This window comes from Aegilops tauschii, chromosome 1 (assembly GCF_002575655.3).
Source record: "Aegilops tauschii subsp. strangulata cultivar AL8/78 chromosome 1, Aet v6.0, whole genome shotgun sequence".
NCBI classification, from domain to species: domain Eukaryota; kingdom Viridiplantae; phylum Streptophyta; class Magnoliopsida; order Poales; family Poaceae; genus Aegilops; species Aegilops tauschii.
The window spans coordinates 425712591-425720530 of NC_053035.3; the positions used below are offsets into that span (position 1 = coordinate 425712591).

The 7940-nt window shown below is 48.4% G+C and overlaps 1 pseudogene; it reads left to right on the forward strand.

Moving 5' to 3' along the window:
- Positions 1–221: 221 nt before the first annotated feature.
- Positions 222–1829, forward strand: LOC123493484 (peroxidase 1-like; annotated as a pseudogene).
- The last annotated feature ends 6111 nt before the right edge of the window (positions 1830–7940 follow it).

The window sequence follows — 7940 nt, forward strand, 5'->3', positions numbered from 1 at the left end:
GTGCTTCTGTCTTGGTCTGGCCGTCCGGCCGCCTCTACATTATACATGCGGTGCGCCGCCGGTGTACCTGCCATGGCAAAGATTCCGCAGAGTGCAAACAAGGAACAACTCATTAAACCATGGGAATTTTACCTGCTGCTCCGGAGGACAGCCCACCACATGCAGGCGTGGGGACACTCCGGCGCTATATATTTCCCCGGCGCCAGTCCATCAGCAGCAGCAGCTCAAGCTTTCCCTGATTAATCAGCTACCTAACTGCCATCATCGTTTCTTGCATAGCCAAGCAAGAAACAAGCTTCTTGGCCGAGAGCCCGAGAATATGGCGTGCAGGGCTGCGACGATGGTGGCGGTGCTGCTCGCGGCGGTGGCGGCGACGTGCGCGCGGGCGCAGCTGCACGACAAGTTCTACAGCGAGTCTGCCCCAGCCTGGAGGACGTCGTGAGGAAGGAGATGGTGAGGGCGCTGTCACTGGCGCCCAGCCTCGCCGGGCCGCTCCTCCGGATGCACTTCCACGACTGCTTCGTCAGGGTAAGCTGCATTTGCATGCATCAGTATCTGCCCGTACCCCGATGTGTGCTGTGCTCTGGCCTGACCAGTGAGCGCCATGAATGCAGGGGTGCGACGGCTCGGTTCTGCTGGACTCGGCCAACAAGACGGCGGAGAAGGACGCGCAGCCGAACCAGACGCTGCGAGGCTTCGGCTTTGTCGAGAGGGTGAAGGCCGCGGTGGAGAAGGCCTGCCCCGACACCGTCTCCTGCGCCGACATCCTCGCCCTCATTGCCAGGGACGCAGTATGGCTGGTGAGTAGAGTACTAGGCCATTCTCTTTTGCAAATGACACGGTATATACGTGTGGAAGCCAAATTCTAATGCTGCTCGATCATGGTTTCTCCAGAGCAAGGGTCCATTCTGGACAGTTCCTCTCGGCCGGCGAGACGGCAGCGTGTCCATTTCCAACGAGACCGACGCTCTGCCACCCCCGACCTCCAACTTCACCGTGCTCACCCAGCTCTTCGCCGCCGTGAACCTCGACGCAAAGGACCTTGTCGTCTTGTCCGCCGGGCACACCATCGGGACGTCGCACTGCTTCTCCTTCTCCGACCGGCTCTACAACTTCACCGGCATGGAGAACCCCAGCGACATCGACCCCACGCTGGAGCCGCAGTACATGATGCGGCTAAAGAGCAAGTGTGCCAGCCTCAACGACAACACCACCCTCGTGGAGATGGACCCCGGCAGCTTCAAGACCTTCGACACCGACTACTTCAAGCTGGTGAGCAAGCGGAGGGGCCTCTTCCACTCCGACGGCGCCCTCCTCACCGACCCCTTCACCCGCGCCTACGTCCAGCGCCATGCCACCGGCGCCTTCAAGGACGAGTTCTTCGCCGACTTCGCCGCCTCCATGATCAAGATGGGCAACGCCAACCCGCTCACCGGAAGCCAAGGTGAGATCAGGAAGAAGTGCAGCGTGGTCAACCATTAAACCACCGACGAAATACAAGGCTGTTTTGACTTGTAACATCCTTTTTCCTTGTAAATTACTGTTAGATTGTTATAGCTCCTTTCTCTCCCAAATCTTTTTCTTTCATTAATTTATTGTTTCGTTACAACCATGTTAGTTCCTTGTACACACACTTTGGTATTGCCACCTCCGACGTGTCGTCCATTGTCATCTGGAGATTATTCATGTCACGGTTACTAGTTTTGTCTAAGTTTGTCTTTGTTTTATTTTAGATTGTTACATAATGTTTTGTTGTGATATTTGTTTTACCTCAGAGCATATCATAATGTTTCACATGTACAAGTAAAAAGAAGAGTTACTGTCAGATTATCTTTATTTAGTTATTTGGGGCAGGATGGCTAGCAACCATCAAATTTTGCGGCATTGACTGTTGGCACTGCCGTGCATTTGGTCTCTTCTTGTTAGAAAGTTTATCTTTATGTTTAGTTGTGTATCTGTGAACACCAAGTGCACAAGCACGAAGAACGATAGATCCAAGGTATACTACCTCGGTCTAGGTGTATATGTCATGTCATTGAAAGCATACATGTCTTACATTTTTTATTGGATGATTCCATTATTTATGTCAAGAAATAAGAAACGATGTGGAAGTTAATGCACCGTGCCTAAGTGTTTTTAGATTATTTGGTTTTCCTAAGGTGACTTATACACCTAGACGCGGAGTCATTAAGAAAAAAAATTCAGAATTTTATTAATATTTTTACTATTTTTTTGATTTTACTGTTCATTAGGGTGCATTTGAGCTCATGTCTAGATACTTCGTGTCCTCTTTTCAAGGCGTTTATAGACCTTAGAATACGAGGCCTCCTTAATTTTCCTCCTCCACAAGAGCAGTGATGGTCGAAGTAAAAAAAATCCTATAAAAAGTGTCCGGTGGTAGCTTGTAAGGAATCTCATTCTTATGGGGGGGGGGGGGGTGGATTTCATATCAAGTGTATCAAGTGTGGTGTGAAGAGATCTCCTCTTAGTTGTGCTGGAAAAGACGACGCCGAAAGGCGCATAGACACCCTTAGGTGCTAGGCAACGACCAAACGACTCGTCTAGGACATAAGAGGAACTCTAGGCATGCAAAAGAAAAATTATCTACTCAAATGAGATATCATGATACATTGCATAGATGGCCCAAATGGGCCTAGGCTATATTCTAAAGGCTAGACATGGTAGTTTACACATTTATATGCTCTAAATTAATATTGATACACATATATTACCTCAAATACACCCTAATAGCCAAAACTATACATGCACCTAGGCTACGCCTAAAGAGCTTAAGCACCACTTAGGTGCTAGGAGAAGGCCCAACTCCTCGTTTATGCCTAGAGCTTTCTCCAACCTTGCCTCTCGGTGAAAAATTATCTCACCTCTTGTCGATGCAAGAGGTTCTCTATGAGATCTTGTTGATCAATGGAATTCTTGTTCACCCTTCTTGATGGTTTTACCTTGATATCCTTTACTAGAAGAGTAGGGCTTTCATGTTTTAGTGGAATAGAGCTTATACTAAATTTGATGTCTAACACGATCTTTGTATACACCTTCTTATGTTGTTTTTTCACTACTACCACAGAAGTGCATGTATTTCTTTTGAAGTTTAATGTTTTTCTCATATATTTAATTGCGTTAAGGGCTAAAATATAGAAAAAATCATTTTTAGGTTGGTTAGGGATCAAAGAGACAAGGAGACAAGATGAGGAATAGGACAAAAGCCAACTCATGACGACCTCTAGGTAGTCCATGCAATTGGCCCATGTGTCCAACCTTGTTGTGTGGGTTCATTGCATGACCCACATAGTACCCCCACCCCACCCCCGCCCAACCGCGCTTGATCGTCTGAGGGCTTTTCCTTCACCCCTATATCTCCATCATCTATTTATTTCAATTATTTAGCGATGGTTGTACACTAAATCTTTATTTGCATGAGATATATGAGGATAACAATAGATCCAATCTCTCAAAAGGCTTTCTCTCGATCCAATCTAGATTAGCCAACTCAAATAAATAGATGTACTATGCACTCTCATGATTACACTTGAGTGGTGTCCTTTTGCGGCTACCATTTTTGCAGTAGTAACTGTGCAACTGCTCTCTCTCTCTCTCCCCCATGACTTCCCTAAAGGCATTTATTATCACATAATATGTCTATTCGGAACTCCCAATTCAAGTACTTTCTCTCTAAATGTTTCAATAGAAGAAAAGTCATAGGTTTTGGATGCTCGAAATAAGCTCATCACAACCCCTTTTTTTCTAAACACATGGTGAGCGAAGTTGTATTAATTATAAAGCACCTGGATTGGATGAATTCTCAACCGAATCTATCAAACCTTCTAGGAGTCATGGAGTTATCTGAAACCCTCCATGTTGATCACCCTGAGCTTTCAAGACTATTCTTTGTGCAATTGTTTTGTCAGCAGTAATCTTGATCACGGCCTCATGCAGCGACCTGGCCGAGTCACGTTCGTGTGTGAGTAGCGACCGGGATTCCATCTACATGCATGGCTGGTTAGTTAGTGGGCTAGCTACAAGGCTGGGTGTGAGCGATTCTAGTATGCATGCTAGCTGAGTTGGTTAGTGCATGGAGGTGTGGCGTCGTGGTAGTTAGTAAGTGCTGTTAGTGGCCGATGGAGGCGGCTAGGCTGTGTGTGGCCTTGCATGTTTAAGTGGCTGGTGGTGTGTGTGGGGCAGAGTTCGAGCACGCCGGAAATACAAGGGGTTGTTCGTGCGGCCGGAGGCGTTTGTGCGCCGGGAAACCTCGTGTCCTCTCTCTCTCTCTCTTGTTTCTTCCTTGTCTCCGGTGATCGCCGTGGTTCAGTGAGTAGGCTAGACACCAACAATTGGTATTAGAAGTGTTGGCCGGAATAATCCGCGGCGACGGGTCGGACGCGTCGGGCGCGTGTATGGGCGCGCGCCGGGCGTGTCGGGCACGTCGGGTCCGCGGCGGGGTCGTGTGCGTGTGTTGGTTAGCGAGAAGTGCGGGAGGGTGACTGCGCTGGGCGCTGGACCCGGTCGCGTCCGGTCGTGTGTGTGCGCGGCGGGCGCGGGAGCCGTGGAGCGCGGAGCGTGGCGAGTGGGGTGAGTGGGCGCGCTGTAGGCGCGGCGTGGCACGCGTACGCGCGCGTGTATAAGGTCTTCCCCGGCCTGTGTAGCTCGCAGTGGTGTGGCTGAGTTCATGCTCAGGAAAATCCATCGGCTGTTCGTGCGGCTGGCGGCGTTCGTGTGCCGGAAAAAACACCACCATGTCATCTCTGTGCTCGTGTTCTTCTCCACCTCCTTCTTCTTCGTTGGTTCGTGCCACGACAAGTGAGGGAGAGCAGAAAGAGTGCCCGGGGGAGCTAGAGAGACGGAGCTACGGCAACAACAATTGGTATCAGAGCTATCGGGTTCAGGGCGGCGTGGCGTGCGGCGGCGTCCGCGGTACGCGTGGCGAGCGCGGCCGACATGGAGGCTTCGGCTGAGGTGCGTAGCGAGTCGAGCAGCGGCGGTCGCGGAGGCGAGGAGGCCGCAAAGGCTCGGCGCAACGGCCGTGGAGGCGTAGTGGCGCGTGGCACCGAGACGCGGCACGGCGGCGCACAGAGCTCTGGGCTTCGGCAGCGGCAGCGAGCGGCGGCGGCTCGTGCCGGAGGCGCAACAGAGGCTTCCATGGCGCCGAGACGACGACGAGGAGGCAGGGCGGCACGGTGGCAGGCGCGGCAGCGACGTCAGGGCGGTGGCGGGTACAACGACGACGACGACAACGGCGCGGCGGAGCGCGCGCTGCTGGCGGACGGCGGCATCGAGGACGTCGGTCTCCTCTAAGCCGCGGCTTAGGGGATGAGTGTTGGCCGGAATAAGCCGCGGCGACGGGTCGGACGCGTCGGGCGCGTGTATGGGCGCGCGCCGGGTGTGTCGGGCACGTCGGGTCCGCGGCGGGGTCGTGTGCGTGTGTTGGTTAGCGAGAAGTGCGGGAGGGTGATTGCGCAGGGCGCTGGACCCGGTCGCGTCCGGTTGTGTGTGTGCGCGGCGGGCGCGCGAGCCGTGGAGCGCGGAGCGTGGTGAGTGGGGTGAGTGGGCGCGCTGTAGGCGCGGCGTGGCACGCGTGCGCGCGCGTTTATAAGGTCTTCCCCGGCCTGTGTAGCTCGCAGTGGTGTGGCTGAGTTCGTGCTCAGGAAAATCCATCGGCTGTTCGTGCGGCTGGCGGCGTTCGTGCGCCGGAAAAAACAACACCATGTCATCTCTGTGCTCGTGTTCTTCTCCACCTCCTTCTTCTTCGTTGGTTCGTGCCACGGCAAGTGAGGGAGAGTAGAGAGAGTGCCCGGGGGAGCTAGAGAGACGGAGCTACGGCAACAACATGTTTTACTTCCCACGACTAAAGAGGATAATCAATTTCCATTGTACATATTGACATGCCTTCTTAACGTACTGACCATATGCCTTAATTAGTAACTTGATAGCTTCTTAATTATGTCGTTTCTCTCTCTCATGTGCAGAGTCTAAATCAGAAGTTTAACTCATACTCAAAAATCTTGATATTTTCTGTAATGCAAAAATGTAAGTTTTTGATCGAAGTACTTAAATTTTCAAACACAATAAATAGTTTTAGATTTTAAAATCCTATAGAGCACAAATCAACACATTATCATACCTTACACAGTTGTGAATCCTTAAAAAATAGTTCAATTGAAAGTACATAATTGTACACATCTTAAAGCTAACAAATAAAGTTTATGCAAATCTAAACTCATTCTTTAGTCATATGTTGATACGTTGACACTACTAAATAACGCATAGTCATACCAATACCAACATAGATGCTCATAACATATATTAAATATCCAAATTGATGATAAAAAACTTGTGTTGTGGCAAAATGCAATCATACCTACAAGCTAACTGTTTCAATGATGCGTCACCTTATCATGTGTGCCTTTAGCTCTTTGCCAAAGTTCCTTATCCACAGTTTCACTTCTCTCACCAAAAGCGCGGATACATATGAGTCAAATTTCGTTCCTAATACAAGTTTCTCGAGGTAAAACTACGAGGAAACAGTGTGGAAGAACAACAAATACAGCTACCTAGGGTTGAATCTTTGGTTACCAGCTGCCATCCCAAGACGAAGAAGAATTCTGGTCTGTGATCTGGTTGTCTGGTTGTATTTCTTTTTAGTTTGAGACCAAGGGGAGCGGACGGTTTTTACGAGGTAGTGGGCTCCCTGTTAATAAATATCTTATTTGGACATGACCACATCGCAGAACCTTACTATTTCCGCACATTTTGTTACTATCTCCCTCTATACGGAATAGACCTAACTCTTAGCACTACAAGAAATATGCCAACTTGCGACCATCACTATTGGTCACTTGTGACCAAAAACTGAAGGTCAAAAGCTGGCGGTCGTAAACTGAAATTAACGACCTTCTTCGTGATATGTAAAAGGTCGTTGGTTCTTTGACAAAATTTTTGGTCACTAGCAGCCTCCCCAGGCCACGTAGGATCGAGCGTGGCAAGTTGACGTGGATAAGAATCAGCCCGGTCCAATTGGGTGTCTATATGGGCCGAGCCCATTAATTCAGCCTTTTTAATATATATTTTTTCTGTTAATTTTCGCTAGCTACATGGGCCTGGCCAAGTAATTCGGCCTCTTTTATTTCTCTGAAATTTGACATTCAATTTCTTGTTGGGCCACGCCCTTTTACAGTCTAGTATTTTTTTTGGCCCAAGGCCTTTTACAGTCCTTTTTTTTTGCCTCGTCCTTTTATAGTCTAGTTTTTTTGGCACTCAGCCATTGCCTTTTAATTTAGGACTCGTCATTTTCAGTCAATTTCCAGTTCAAATATAGGCTATAAATGCAGAATATTTCTCAATACAGCCAAACTTGGTACATTACAATAATAGTACATAGTATCCAGTTTTCTAATACACAAAAGATCAAACAATAACAAGCTCCAGTGAGGTACTCTTTGCTGGGTGCGGATTCTAGCTTCTTAATCATGGGACTTGTTGCAGCAGTCAGCACTTCAATGAACAAAGGACGTCTACTGGTTATAAACAGAACAATTAGGAACAAAATAAAAACAGAACATTCTGCATTTGGTGCGAAAATGGTTAGAGCAAAGAGGAGCTTTAGCAACAGAGCAAACCAAATCAAATCGAACACAAACCGATATTTGCAGACGAATATTTTTGTTTAACTCATTTACTGTTGCTCCTTTTAATTTTTAGGACTACATATTCTGAATCTACTAGAACTAGATACCTACTGATTAGTAAATAAAGCTGAGTTATACTAGTAGTGGTGTTGCTCAATTGCCACTGTTCTTATCATATTTACTCCATAACAACTAAAATGAACATGCCAATTGATTAAAACCTAAGCCGTGTAAATTTCAGAACAACAACCAAACTTAAGCCATGATGATAGACAGTGAGAAAATCAACTAAACTTCAAA